This window comes from Coptis chinensis, chromosome 7 (assembly GCF_015680905.1).
Source record: "Coptis chinensis isolate HL-2020 chromosome 7, ASM1568090v1, whole genome shotgun sequence".
Taxonomy (NCBI): Eukaryota; Viridiplantae; Streptophyta; class Magnoliopsida; order Ranunculales; family Ranunculaceae; genus Coptis; species Coptis chinensis.
Genome location: NC_141462.1, coordinates 80,586,841 through 80,602,668, shown reverse-complemented (window position 1 = coordinate 80,602,668; position 15,828 = coordinate 80,586,841). Strand labels below are relative to the sequence as shown.

The 15,828-nt window shown below is 35.5% G+C and overlaps 1 long non-coding RNA gene and 1 pseudogene across 1 annotated transcript; both read right to left on the bottom strand.

Moving 5' to 3' along the window:
• LOC147489228 (uncharacterized) overlaps window positions 1–15,828 on the bottom strand; it is a 49,261-nt pseudogene that overhangs the window by 22,141 nt on the left and 11,292 nt on the right.
• Window positions 7,039–11,513, bottom strand: LOC147489229 (uncharacterized). The gene is made up of 3 exons (XR_015200693.1): window positions 11,131–11,513; window positions 9,850–10,497; window positions 7,039–7,427 (listed from the first exon to the last, which is right to left on the bottom strand). It is a non-coding gene; the product is annotated as an uncharacterized LOC147489229 (long non-coding RNA).

The window sequence follows — 15,828 nt, the reverse complement described above, 5'->3', positions numbered from 1 at the left end:
GAACATCGAAAGTGCCGATCTTTGGGTCATAAATATAAAGCCGAAAGCATCGTAGGTTCCTTTCCGGTGGAAGTAAGGATCCAATTTGATGGCGAACTCACCATGTACGATTGAATGGGATAGGACTGTCCCCATGAAAAATCTGTCATCCGCTTTGGAACCGTGAGGACCGGTGAACGATTAGCCAAATTATATCCCCGAAAGTGTGTTCTCTAAATGATCTAGCCTTTGCATTGTTTCCAACGTATAAATCTTGAATGGCGGAAGGCAGCGGATTGAGCAAAGGGAGACTGATTTTTCCTTGCTTACAACATGATCCAAAAAGAGGACGTTTCGGTGATGACCTTGCCAGCCTCTCATCTATCCAATGAAGAGCTCCACAATAAGGACACTCCACATCCATTTTGCCAAGATAATGACGACCATCAAGATGCAAATCAATAGAAGGTTATGCGCCATCATCAATTTCCATAGGAGGTTGTTCATCATTAGTACCCATAGCACATTACGGACTTACGCGTGTTTGAGAATTCCTTGAAGAAAAAAAAAAAAATGATATGTTAAGGATAATAGAATTAGAATATACTATATAAGAGTACTATATGCGATAAATAAAAACTTACAAATGGTCGAAAAGTATTTTGGCTAGAAGAATCATTTCCAAGGTCGTGATTACCCGGTCGATAGTGACCCAAGAAAAACACGCACCTTTAGTTAAACAGGTGGAGTGAGCAAGACTGCATCACTCGCTTTGTTCTTCCTATTTTTCCGAAACCAACATTTGATGTAATTGAGGATTTCTCACCTCAAAACTTCTTGTAAAATTTGGTGCCATTATCGCGGTGTGGACCTGTCGGCATAAGTTGTTGCATTTTGCTCTCTCTCTCTTCTTGCACGTTTGTGCCAATGAGCCGTCGAGAAGGTACAGAGTTGATGGACACTGCGGTCGTTATATATCCTCTGTTGTCTTCTTGCACGCTGTCCCAATTGGCGTTTGGAAGGTAATTGAAGGTTAGAGGGATGAGCTGGTGGTTCTTGTTCAGCTTGGTGTCTTCCATCTTGGGCAACAACCTATAGTTTATTGCAAAATTGAAATAATAATGCAACTTAGGCAAAGTATAAACAAATAGAAATTGTTAAAGCACGAAACAAACACATAGAATCAGGACTTCGTACCATGGCTTTGGCTTGAAGATTTTAGTGAAGTTTGTTTGAAGATTTCTCTTCTCTGTAACCTCACTCCAATCCTACCTCGTCTTACACTCTAAAAGTCAAAAGTAATTAAACCTATCAAGCCAAGTACTTAGTACATTATCTCATGTATTCATTAGAAACTAATAATGCATATGCATAAAAGTTTCATTCAAGAGAACGTAACAATAAGAAAAGTAAGAAGACTTACCCATGGGGATATGGCCCAGGGCTTTTAGAGTCAGGCCTGATTCTTTCATCCCTTTCACTACCTTCAGACCTGCCAAACATCCACAACTTATAATCAATATAATCATCAATATAATCAGTAATTGTATACACAACTTATTTGAGCAGAACTACGCCGATTCCATAATGTAAAAGTGCAAATACCTCGATGGGGCAGGCGCAGAAGTGGTTTTTTATAGCGGTCGCTGAGAAGACAGGCTATAAGGAGGAGCAGAAAACTGCAAAGACATTATATTATTCAGCTGGAAGCATGTGTAGTAACGCCATCCTTTGGTCTTCGTAGTATACGAAAGAGACCCCTTCAGACCTGCCAAACGGAAACACTCTATGTTACATTGTGGACGCTAACTTTACATCAATATAATCAGAATTGTAATACGGGCATTTCAACAACTTCTTTGGAATTAGCAATACCATGTACTCTGATCCTACCATAGTGCGGATGATGGGTTTCAAGCTAATAAACTTGCTTTGCTCTTGTCTTTGATCATTCTTTGGCATGAATGCCTTTGGAACAGATTATTGGGATTTATCGATAGACCGTTTTGGTAGGAAGGCTTGCTCTTACCAGCTTGTTTGGTGTTATTTTATCCCTAGTAGTTCTCTCAAAGATCATTCTTTTTTTCAGGCCTCTAATTCTTTCGAGGGGCTATCGTGATCCACAGCCTCCATGGAAACTGCAAAGATTTGTTTGGTTGGTTTGCTGTTATCTATGTTACATTGTGGACGCTAACTTTACATCAATATAATCAGTAATTGTGTACACAACTTATTTGAACAGAACTACGCCGATTCCATAATGTAAAAGTGCAAATACCTCGATGGGGCAGGCGCAGAGACCACAGTAAAGAAAGAGAGGCAGCAAGCTTCAAAATAAACAGAGACGAAGCATCAACACCAATAGCAAGAGAAGCAGTACTATCAGTTGCAGCTAAAGTTGATGAATAAATAAACAGTGACGAAGCAACAACACCAATAGCAGGAGAAGCAGTACTAATAGTGGCAGCTAAAGTTGATGAATGTGTGTGGATATTTGGAGGTCTATATAGAAGATGAGTGGCAAGATAGGATTGTTTCATTGGGTGACAGTAGTAACTTTTCATACGACTCTCTATTTCCTGGGATTCTGTATTATCCTAGGACTATGTATTAATATATTACCTTGATTTTCTCCTAAATTCAAGGATAATGCTAAGAATTAGCATTAGATAGGAAGAAAAGAATTACATTAAGAATTTAATTGGACTATGTTAGAATAAGAGTTGTCTGATCAAATTTAATTGGATTTAATGTCGCCAATTCCATTCGATCCCCCTTTTTTTAATAGCAATCTTCAGACGATTAGAATCTAATAGATATTAGGAAACTCTAACTACACATATTTCTCCTAAATTCAAGGATAATGCTAAGAAGGGTCCTAAGTTATGAAACACCCCATCTTGATGTTTATCAAAACCCGTTCGTAAATGCATGGAATGAAACTAAGCTGATTCAGGTTCCTTAAGAATGTTACATAAGCAAAACCATTCGTTGAGTCGGGTTAAAATTTCTAAAAACAATACATATGCCCTCAAACTGTCCGCGGTGTGTCACGGTATTTTAGATGCAAGTAAGTTTGATCTGCATTAGACATGGATCATTTCCTTTTTCTTTTTATATTGGCAATGCATGGATCGTATCATTTCATCCCACATGGATCATTTCATCCCGTTATAAGATTACAATTCAATAATGTGGGATATATTTTAACATCTTGAAGATGACCTTTTTTTCTTTTATTCTAATGTCAGTGGCAGGTGTAAAGAGGCTTCTCTTCGTGGTGTAGGGTGCCAAGTGCAAGGTTCGGGTTATGTTCTCAACATTCCTTTGTATGTTCAAATTTTCGTGTTACAAACTTCACAATTTTAATGCAGAGTGGTTTCTTTATGACTGCAGCATTAAGAGCAGTAGAGCAACATTTAAATTTGGAAAAAAATCATGACGTTCTTCTTTCGACCGAAAAATCTGAGTAATGCGTAAATATGCAATTTAGTAGTATCTCAGACGCATTACATCTTTTTAAGAGATGATCAAAGCATTTTCAAAGTGGACAATGGATTTATAGATCTATTCAGAAATCTTTTTAGAACACATACATGAAAATAGGCCTCCTCACCGACCGAAAACGCGAAAGAATTTGAAACTCCCATTACAAATACAATGTTTTTAGATAATTAACTCTGAGGGCCCTCTGAGACAAAGACACAACGATACCTAAGAGATGGTGCAGAGTCGCAGAACTTTGACACATGCCAACACAAATATGCAATTTGGAAAACAACTCATAATCTTTAGCAAAACAGTTACACTTAGAAAATTTGCTAATAATACAACACGATAGATAAAGGACGATTCCCTCACCAAACAAATTCTCGATGATGGCGTAAACAATATCACCATCCGCCTTGAGCGCCTTCAACGCCTTTGACGATTCTCTTTGGGAGAAATGTTGACACAAAAGGCCTTAAAAGGCTCATAGCACCATTGGCGAGCTACACAACCCGATATTTTCCCCAAAGAAACTTGAACTCGGCTTCATCTTCAACTTGAAAATTACTAAAAAAATAGCGTAAGAGAACATCCCGCAATTTCTTTTTAACTCACATGTGTTAATGATTGATTATAACAATATGAATAGACCTAAGTACATCTAACCACAAATAAAAGGTTCTCAAGAATCAACAAATTTTCTTATCTTTTGACACTGATTCTTCTTCGTTTAGATACAATTTTTTTTGCTATTTTAAGTTTCTCTTGTTGAAGTGAGAAACCAGGGAACAAATGTATAACTAATGCTTCGATGTTGCCTCATGCGCTTTAAGTTACGGAGGACGCAATATCGTAACATGGAATGCTCGATCCAGTTGATCCGCCATATATAGGTCGGATCGCGCGCTAGGGATAGCCCAGTTTTCTATAGAGTCCCTTCCTTTACCACGATGCAGGATTATATGAAAATGGATGCCATAAATATATGGGTTTATGATGGACTTCATAAGAAGAGGCGTCGACCTTCGAAATTTTGCAAAGACGGTATCTTAAGAGACCGAAGTTATTATTTGATTTGGCGATATCAACCCACTTTCGCCTATATATGATATAAGATTTTTACAGAGGCTTAATCTAAATAAAGTTAGGATGAATGTGTAAAAGGCAAGGATCCTCTAAATTAAGAACCATTTAAGTTACACCTAAATAATAGTTCACTGCATGAGATGAAGATTAAAGATGGAATTTACAATTGCCACGGTAAAAAAAGTATCAAAGTAGTCAGTACTCGGTCATTACTATTTCTTGATCATTTATTGACTCAGTCGTCGCAGGGGTGGCAAATGAAGTTGTTTAATTAGCAAATGACAAAAACTATGAAGTGAAACAGATAAAAAAAAAAAATCAACATGGATTATTTCATGTTAGATCAATACCTTCATTACGATAAGTAATGTATTGATGGAGTCTATTTGATAGTGATTATCAGGCATTCGTTATGGACGTCTGCTTTTGCGATTACTCTGTTAAAAAAAAACGATAAGATTAGGAGATTTGCATCTTTGTGAAGTCAAGAACAAAACTAACTACTACTGAAAAACTAAATGCAGCTAATAGATTAGAATAGAACAAGAACTGTCAAGATAATAGGAAGTTGTAGATAATAGGAAGTTGTAGTTAAGAAAATATATTTTCAGCAAAACAAAAACCAATGAAAAGAGAACCATTGTTAACCAACAACAACACAAAGAAATTGCAAGAAAGTGTTCTTTGAGCTCAAGACTAACGGAAGTAGAACTCAAGTGCCAACACCTTCTCGAAACTTTGCAAGACGGTATCTTAAGAGACCGAAGTTATTATTTGATTTGCCGGTTACCTTAATTTAACATATGCCATTGGCAGAAAACTCCTCTTAAGAACACCTAGTATGAAACTCTTTGTAAAGCACATAGAAAAAATGATATAACACAAATATGGACAACAACTTGATTACTTGACAACTACATTATACTTTCTACCGACTATTCAGGGGTATATTCAAATGAGTCACGGCTTCCCACAACTAATGAGAGCATACCAAAGAATAAATTCTCTTGCAATATAGAAAATTTTAATGGATCCCCGCCCTAACATATAATGCAATAATTATGTAATTGACAATATTGACAACTTAAAAAGATGGACGGATAGTCCTATACTCTATGGTAATGAACATATATGTTGGTATTGATGAACAACCAAAAGAACGCCCCTTAAGTTTCTATGTCGGCAATCGATCGAGGCGCAGAATGAAGAGTTTCTATGTCAAGAAATCGGGATCGAGAGGCAGAATGAAGTCTTGATGTTGGAATATCATCCGAACACCAAGTATTTGGAATCCTTACACATTTTTCTTATACTCGCCTCTTCACCCAACACATTACCAACTTTTCAGTCATCAAAGACAAAGTACATAAATTCATAATTCAACAAGTAATTAGCACCATGAAAACACGGGGAAGCAGGTGTCATTGCACTACTACTACATGACCATACCTATATGAAACACATGTAGCAAATCAAAATGGTAGACAAACTGCTTGGTCTAAAGTTTTACCAAATAGTTGGTCTAAAGTTTGCATAGCCAGGAGGAAGTATTGATCTTGATGTCGAAAGCTTTATATTCTTAATCGAGAATCAACTCGTTGTAGCTTCTATTTGTTCATCATTCACTGGATCCCCCACCTTTAGTACTTTTGTTAATAGTTTGAAAAAAAAAAACTTGCCGCGGAAGAGAAATAGGTACTTTTGTGAAATAAACGAAAGTTGGAAAGTACTAATCAAGTAGGACTCTTAAAAAAAATTAACCTATTACAATACACTAGCCAATATGCCGGCCAGTGGCCGGCTTACTACATTAATAGTTGATTAGCTCGAGCACAATAACAAATTATGAAGAAGTTATGAAGAACGCACATCCTTAATGCTATTAGATGATATTACTAAGTAAAATTGCTTCTTCCTGGAGGAGGGTTTTTAAGCCATGCCACTTATATTTGTGCTCCGGCGGAATCCAATTGAAAGTTTTGAAGTTGTTTTGGGCATATTTGTGATAGGACTTCCCATTTTTTAAAGTTGACTTTGGATAGCATGGCATAATTGCATAGAAACATTATTGATAGGACTGGTTTTCCTTTCCAACTCTTGAATTTGCTTTTAAGAGATGACAAAACATGGTGCTTGCGTATTAGCATTGGGCCGCCATTGGTACACAATACACATAAGTTTCAGTCTAGGAATTGATAGCTCTGTTGTCCCACCCGCCCCTTGATGTACATGCACAGTCTTGAATCATTTGGTGTTGTGAATTTCCTTGGAATATAAGACATAATACCAAGTAAAAGGAAAAGCTAGGAGTTCAGACTAATGACTTAAAAAAATTAAAATTTTCAACCGAAACAAATGGAAATGGGGTAACGTTCCAACCTTATATGAAAAATGGCTTGAGAGTAATGGGTTTCTTCACAGTAGACCTGTCATATATAGAAAATACTGGATTTTCTTTTTTTCCCGATAAATGAAAATACTGGATTCCAACAAAAATATTAACACTTTCAATTACAACATAAGTAAATATTGATTATTAAACCCTATAGGATTACAAAATGATCGTCAACCATGAATCAACTTTGACAATTAAAAAAATCATCATGAAATTATAACCATGACACCCTGCTATGTTCATTAGAAACCTCACTGGAGGCCTTGCTATACAACGTTAGTATTTTAACCAAATGCTTCGGCTGTCTTCTGCGGTTTTCTCCACCAAAGCATGTTGTTTCGTGGCATCAACCATTTCCTTTTCATTATTCTTTCCCACCCTACTACCTTCTTTCCATTGCATGTCAAGAATAATCGGTTGCTTCCTTGTGAATTGGTTTGATGAATATAATAGCGGCGTCAACCAAATATAGGTATAGCTGCAAGTTAAATACACAACAAAAGAGAGCCACAAAAATTACATCCAAGAATCCTGATGTTTAGCATTGCTAAAATCCATCTACGAAAAAAACACAATGTTATTTCTTTGCTGAATTTAACTACAATATTTTCAAAACCTAAACCAAAATGAACATCCAAAAGACAATATTGAACTACTCCAAGACTAACTACAAACTCACAATACTACGACAACAAATTCATTCCCAAGAAATATCTACTCAAACTAATTAAAATCATATGTCCATTAAGGAGCTAGATTTCTATCAAGTATATGTGTAGGGGTGAGGGAATGTGGTACTTCTATCAAGTATAGTCAGATTTCTAAAGCAGGAAGTGGAACATGCTTTGATTGCGGAAGCAAACAATCAGTTCATCAGTTAATGTTCATCACTGGAAATGGTTAGCTATTTCTCAAATGAATCCAAAAAAAAAGTATCTCCTATAAATGAAAATGGTTTTCTTGTCACAAAAAGTCATGCAATTAGATATTATCTCTTTCTTGAGGGTGATTCCTACACATGCAAAATTTTAGAAAATTTTTACTCAATAGAAAGGGTCACCAAAAGAATGTATTCACAAACCCACCAGTACCCTAAATTTCATACGATATTTTACTGATAGGATTCTAATTGTAGTATGTGTGTCAATATAAACCTAAGTGCACACACAAAAGTAGGATTTTTAGAAGTCCAAGCACATAAGGATATAAGATACACTATGATTGAAGAGTTGATATATGTAAAACTCATTATATTATATCATAGTGAGATGCGTACGATCTTCAAGTCATTCAGAAGGCTAAAGTTATAATGTGCCTAGATTTTTTATAAGACATTTGTTTCATTTGAAAAACATATACTTAATAGTTATACATACCTACTTGCCATATAAAAATTTTCCTTTTTATTTTTTTTAAAAAAAAAAAGGAAGTTCACAACTTAATTCTTTTGACATTCAAAAAGCCAATTTAAAATGTTTCATAAGCAACATTCAAACTGCAAATTTTACCTGGTTCACTTGACATGGATAAAACCAATAGGGATATACAATCAGTGTACTAATAATTATTCACTTTATGATTTCAAATAATGATTCATTTTGTTACATTATAATGCACACAATAAAAAAGACGTAAACCTTCAAAAAGAGAGAGAGAGCACACACCAACAAACAAGCTTGGAATGGACCATCTCAAAGACTCAATTATTTATGGGAACAGAATCTCGAACCTCACATAATACTGATCCTTTATCCATGCAATTTCAAAAATGAGACTAATACAGTATTTATTATTCAACTTTTTAGGACCCTAAATCAAAATAACAACATGATTAACAAACTAATCAAAACAACATTGGGAACTTAAGATGGATGGACCTTGAATTTACCCCATCATTTGGGAACTTAACAAAATGAGAAATTAAATCCATCCATCTAACATAAACACAGAATTTCCCTTCGACATATTTGTGTTTTAGTACGATAATAAACTCTAAGCAACAACATCGCAGAATAAGTAAGCCACAATAAGATATCCCCTTCTCCAAAGCTTCCACGCCATCTACTATACTAATTCTCTTGATTAAGAAACTAAGTAACTCTTGACCATTGCTTTCTTCACAAACATAGTATGTGCTTCATAGTCTTAGTTGTTAGTTTTATGAATAGACTTTCTGCTTAATTTGAGACTAAAAAGATAATTTGCTATCAGACACTGCATAAACCATCATTACATTCCAATATTCCAGCACCAATTAGAAATAGATCTAATTCATCTCAATATTCCAACTTCAACGACCTGAAGTTGAAGAATGAAAAAGGACTTACCCTACTTTCAAGCTAGGTGAAGATAAAGTTCTCCTTCAAGAGATGCAAACACATTAGAAGAGTGTTTACCAATGGATACCATTAGAAGAGCCGTATAATTTGCAAAAGGGTAACTACATGTTGATAACTTGAAAGTTTGTTCAACACTATATCGCTTACTTAAGGACTTCGATCAGCAATGGTTCAAAACCCTGTAACTTTTATGGAGTTTGTTAACACAAACGAATTGTATGGCCAACCATGGTGCATGCCACTTTAGGTCCAGGAGTCATGGAAACTTTTGTTGGGAGGTCTCCATTTCTCTATAAATAGTTGAGGATCACCATTTGAGCTATCTTAGATTTAGAAATGGGTAGCCTCCTTTACTGTTTGGTCTCTAAGACTAAGTAGAATTGAGAGACTGCAACAAAATTGTAATGTTTTTACTTTTTCATACAGTTAATACAAATTCCACTTACAGAGCAAAAAAAAAGTTGCTAACACAACAAAACTATTAAATTATAGGGCAATTAAAACTCTAAATTCAGTATCGTGAATTTGGACAAATGAGCAAAAAACTTACAAACACCGTACCTGGTCAGTTAAACGGAAAGTCTGGTTACCAAGTTAGAATTGTAGCAATCGATTGCAGATAACCTAAAAGGTTCATTAAAGTAAATTCACGGTTTCAAAAAGGTTTCATTGATAGTAACCAAAACCGAAATTCGAGCTCATCAATTGCACATACAAAGAACATTATGAACAACCAATATAATGGTAAATGAACTGAACATGACCTATATTGAAAGAATAACCCCAAATTAAGATCTAGAAATAAATAATCTATTCAAGTTCCACAACAAATATCTTTATAAAACTATCAAATGGAAATACACACTTGGAAAAAAAAAATCAAATAATGGAAATATTGCGAACTTGTTAAGTGAACCAAAAGCAATCTATTATAACTTAAAACAGAGCAATTTAGAGAAATGGGTACTGAAAAGGGAAACTATGAAACAAAATGATATACTGGGAAATGCTAAGAGTTACAAAAGAGAAACTACCTGAAATGCGCAGTTTAAAGCTTTTAGGGGAGAGAATGTACAGACATTTTCTTTCCAACCGAAATGTTTCGCCATGAGAGTATTGCGAAAACAGAATGCTGGAGATGGAGAGATTTAGGACTTTTTTAAAGGGAAAAAAAGAAAAAAAGAATCTCCCCCATAAAACCCTCGCTTCCTATAACTCGAAAACACATCAACTTAATTCAATACTATTTCAAAATCAAACAACAATCGCATTAGGATTATCTAACTCAAATATATCATGAAACCCCAATTAAAGAAAGAGCTCAATAGGTAAAGACATTATCTCCGATTGGAACCTATATACTGACATTCAAATTTGTTCCTTAAAGTTAGCAAGCCCAAGCGCTTTGGAAAGCATTGAACTGTACAACATAATATCCAAAAGAATGTGATGCATGTGCTATCAATAACTTCTTGAATGCTGGAGTTTTTGGTCGCTTTTAAATGAATTGGAAATTAAGGTAATCCTCATTAGGTTAAGTTTACTTCTTAGTATACGGATCTTAAGTAGTACGTCGCTGAAGATATTTGAAATGAAAACATGACATGGCTAAATCTATCAGAACATTTAGCTGGAAATGAATACCTGCTCCTACACTCGGCATTTAAGTATTCAAACAGGGTATTCATCTTGCTGGTGACCCTAGACATCCAAAAATCTTTAAAAAATATGAATTTAGCTGGAAATGAATACTAGTTCCTACACTCAGCATTTAAGTATTCAAACAGGGTATTCAACTTGTTGGTGACCTTAGACATCATATGGGAGGACAATCGTCATTACCTGTGGAATGATGAACTTCCCAGGGAGCAGACACACAGCTGGAAAAGTACAATAAGCAAGTAGAGGAATGGCTGTGATAGGGTAAATAGTGGTGTTGATATATGCAATCTCTCGAGCCATTTCAACCTTCCACCATAACCATACCATATGGGGCAATGTCGATTGAGGAGAATTTCAACAGAACCCAGAGCCCACTGAAGCACTTGATTCAGACGATCTGAAAGATTAATAGGAGCAGACCCTTTAAAGGCTGGGGGATGAGGCATGTAGTATATTGATCACCAACCACGGGCATGCATTTTGAATCCTGTTAGAATATCTTCTATAACAGAACCATAGATCCATCCAATCTGCAGAGTCCAGAAGTTATCATAAACTTTAAAAGTAGAACTATTTAAGTGAACATAGAGAACCAAAATGTTTTTAGCATGGATAAATTTATATTCCATATGAAGAAAGAACTAAGCAAGATCAACTACAAACATGAAGCCATTGAAAGAAGATACCTCCCTTCCCCAACCGACTTGTCCTCATAACCCACACTAATAACATGGATAGCTTCTTTAAAAGAGAGTCTCGGAGAGAATCGACCGAGGGACACCACCATGTTCCATAAGTGTCGATGCAACAAAAATAGTAGATCGGCCAAATCTTTTCTCCAGGGCTCATCCTCAGGACATGAACAGTGACTTCTCATCATCAAATCCAGCACCTTATTATGATAGCAGAGAAGACTATCCATTCAGCATCTCAGTAGAAAGTGTTTATGGCGCATAGAAGAAACTTCAATCTAACAAACTTAGAAGACTCGAGGGATGATGCTTATAATCCAATATGAGACCTTTATCTATAACAGATGTAGAACATGATAGATATATAAAGCAACAGTATGTGACACTATCAAATGGGACCTCCCAGGATTACTATCACTGCTGAGAAGTTCTTCTAATCTTAATACACTAACCATAAAGAAGGCCGATAGAGATGGAAGCATTGAAGTGCGTTCATCAAATCCTTGATGGTCTTTTATAAGCAACTTATTTTCAATTGAGTTGTGTAGTTCATGATATATTGAACTGCTAGCTGTGTTTCTTTTGGATTTGCAGTTTAAGGATGAATTCAGGAGTCAAATCAACAGATTTCCCATTGTAAATCATCTTCACTCCATGACCTTTTTTCTGTGTGAGAGAGACTTGAAACTTCAATAATGTTAGTAAGGTTATGGTAATAGTTTGATTTAATTTTGGAAGAAGAATAAGAGAGAGTTTGGAGAGATGATTTTTTTTTTCCAGAGTTGCAATTGAAAAGAGATTATGAAAAGGGGTTTTGTTTTTTTTTTTATCTATTTTGGGTCACGAACAATTGAAACAGGTAAAAAAGGGCGTAGAATTCCTTATTTTATGCCGAATTATTGTAAAATCTGATGTGTCAGTCTCAGAGAAAAAATGGGGGCTGACGTGGGTCACTGGGAGCATTCTCAACTACTCAGTATTAATGGTCTTTGATATCCCCACCTTTAGTACTTTTGTTAATAGTTTCGGAAGAAAAAAACTTGCCGTGAAGAGAAATAGGTACTTTTGTGAAATAAACGAAAGTTGGAAAGTACTAATCAAGTAGGACTCTTAAAAAAAATTAACCTATTACAATACATATCCCGAGGAAATCAGGACCACCAGTTAAGCCTTTATAACTCTGCTGAAAAACTGAGCTGTTACGCCACTCGAGTCATAATTAAATGAATACACGTAAATTTAACTTTTACAGTAGAATTACCATTTTTTTTTCTTTGACATTTAAATTGAACTTGTTAGTGTCATTGCGATACCCTTAATTGAATATGCCTTAGAAAATCATCTTAGCCGAGTATATGTATTGAGAACAATTTGTTCATCCAGAAGCGGAGTGTACGTAGACAACTTTAACTGTTTATTCATTGTGTAATCCATATTCAATTTATACACGTTTCTCGAACGGTAGGAGAAGCTATAGGGGTATTTAAACAATGAAATAATTATATAATTTAATATGTGAAATAACTACACCTGTTTACGTGAAGAAAAGGGGTTTTAGAGGTTTTTAGTTTGGGTTTTGGAGGTTTAGTAAGTTTTGGAGGTTTTTGTCTATTTTAGAGTATTAGGTAAATAGAACTCTTCAAGCAGACACTTTAGTATTAGGTAAATATATTTTGGAGGTTTTTGCCTATTTTAGAGTATTAGGTAAATAGGACTCTTCAAACATTAGTACGGATCCCGAGAAAATGAGGACCATCACTTAAGCCTTTAAGCAGACTCTTTAGTATTAGGTAAATAGGACTCTTCAAGTATTAGCACGGATCCCAAGAAAATCAGAACCACCACTTAAGTCTTATAATTTTGCTTAAAAATTGAGCTGTTTTGTAAAATGAGGACCATCACTTAAGCCTTTAAGCAGACTCTTTAGTATTAGGTAAATAGGACTCTTCAAGTATTAGCACGGATCCCGAGAAAATCAGAACCACCACTTAAGTCTTATAATTTTGCTTAAAAACTGAGCTGTTTTGTATTATAGATTTAAGTTTTGCAACTCTGTCTTTTGTTTAATCAAAGACCATTAATACTGAGTAGTTGAGAATGCTCCCAGTGACCCACATCAACCCCCTTTTTTTCTCTGAGACTGACACATCAGATTTTTCATAAAAAAATAAATTCTACGCCCTTTTTTGTCGATTTCAATTGTTCGGGTAATCCAAAATAAATAAAAACTTATTTCCATATTCTCTTAAAACACTTCGTTTATTCTCCGCCTCTCTCTCTCTAGAAAAAAAACCAGAGAAACAAAAAACCATTCTTTAATATACAAAGAAGACTGAGCGGAAGGTGAACTGAGGTTGATAGTCAGGCGTTGGGAAACAAAGAAGACTGCTGGATCAACGAAGAATAGCCGAGATTCGAAACTAATTATTCACAAGGTAATGGCTAATAACCTAAAAGTAGAACTCATATCTGTCGATGAAATTTTTTATAGTTAACTTTATCTATACCATAACATCCTCAAATTTACCGTTTAAAGAAGTGTTCGTGATGGCTGACCATCGTGAATATGTAATATCCATCCAACATAAAGCGAATCAAGAAGAGTCCAACGTTGTTTCAAACTTTCAATCGTAGAAGGTGATTAGACAAGTTCTCTCAAAGGGAGCGAAAATTTGAAACTGAGCAGAGTCACTCGAAACCACTGCTAGGAGAGTAGGAGGTAGGCATTGGATACAGTTTGAGCCTTTGAAAATAGCTGACCATGACTTCTTTGTTTAATTATTTTGGTGTGGAATGATAAGCTCAAGAATCGGAAAGGTTGTACGTTAAGTTGTCGGTAACTTGGCCTGTTCTAGAATATTGTACGTTCTATAAGTATCTCCTATCATCTATTCTTTAAATTCAGATGATAAGTTTTCTCCCCTGGTCAGTAAAGGGTGAATGCTTCACAAGAACTGGAAAGAAGGTAACTTGAGTGCCCCACAAGTACAATGGAGATACAACTCGAAGAAAACATAATGAGTGAATTTCCTTGTGCCCAAGCCATTTCCCCGATTTCGCCTGATCTAGGCACAAAGTACATAAAAGATAGATATAATCCCTACCATTGGAAGAAAACGACTTCAATTGACAAAATAGTCTTATGGAAATCTGTGGACGTGCATCTCTTTGGCCATACGTCCCAAAATATTGGAAAAGGTACCCATCTTTAACTTTATGCCTTGAAAGAGAATGGACCTAGCAGCCTTGTCTTATGTTAAATTGCCTTTGTTATTCCAATAGGTTTATAAGCCCTGTCAGCTTATTCTAGCCTTGTATGAATAGCAACTCTATCATCATTGTCAGAATAAAAAACCACATCATATTGAGTAAATTCTATAACATATCACCATTTTTCTTTTTCAGGCAATAGAGACTGGGTTTATTTCTGGTCGATTGGTTTCGTGGAGAAGCTATCAGCCTGGAACGGTATTTCCCAATCAGTGAGTTCCTTTCACTGTATCGATTCTGAATTTTAGTTTGTTCGTGTTGAAGAACGTTGTATCTTGATGTGCAGGTTATGGCTGTCGACATGTCATACCATCTTGGCTGGATAGACGAGTCAATTGTGAAGCAAACGTACAATATTCTAGAACAGGCCAAGTTACCGACAACCCCACCCAAAATTATGAATATTTTCTCTCCTAGGTTTCACTCATTTTCATTTGTGTCCCATGGATATTCCCCTTCATCATTTGGGTTTCTCACTCACTCTCGCTCTTCATGTATGCATGGAATAAATGTTTGTTGTTAAACTCTACATTCTTTTCAGCAATTACATGATTCGTCATGGGTTCAGAAAAACAGATTGGGCAGCATACATGCTAGCAAAGTATACAAATGCGGCTGATGATGCTTTTTTGTCCTTTAATGCATGGTGGAGGAGGATTCTCTTGGAAGTATTTGTGATATATTTCAATTGAATGCAGGTTCAGTCACCTTTAATCCCCAACCTTTTCAGAATTGTTTTTAGAAAAAAAGAAAAAAAAATCTATTTACAATATTTGTGTTGTCTAGAACAAGTAATGCATGTTGTTCTTTATCAGGAGATTTGTTAGGTGTTAGCTTAATGGCTTACGAATACAGCCATATTTATTGTTTGAAGTAATGCAAGAGGTGAGTGTGTGTCTATATTTGAACACATCTT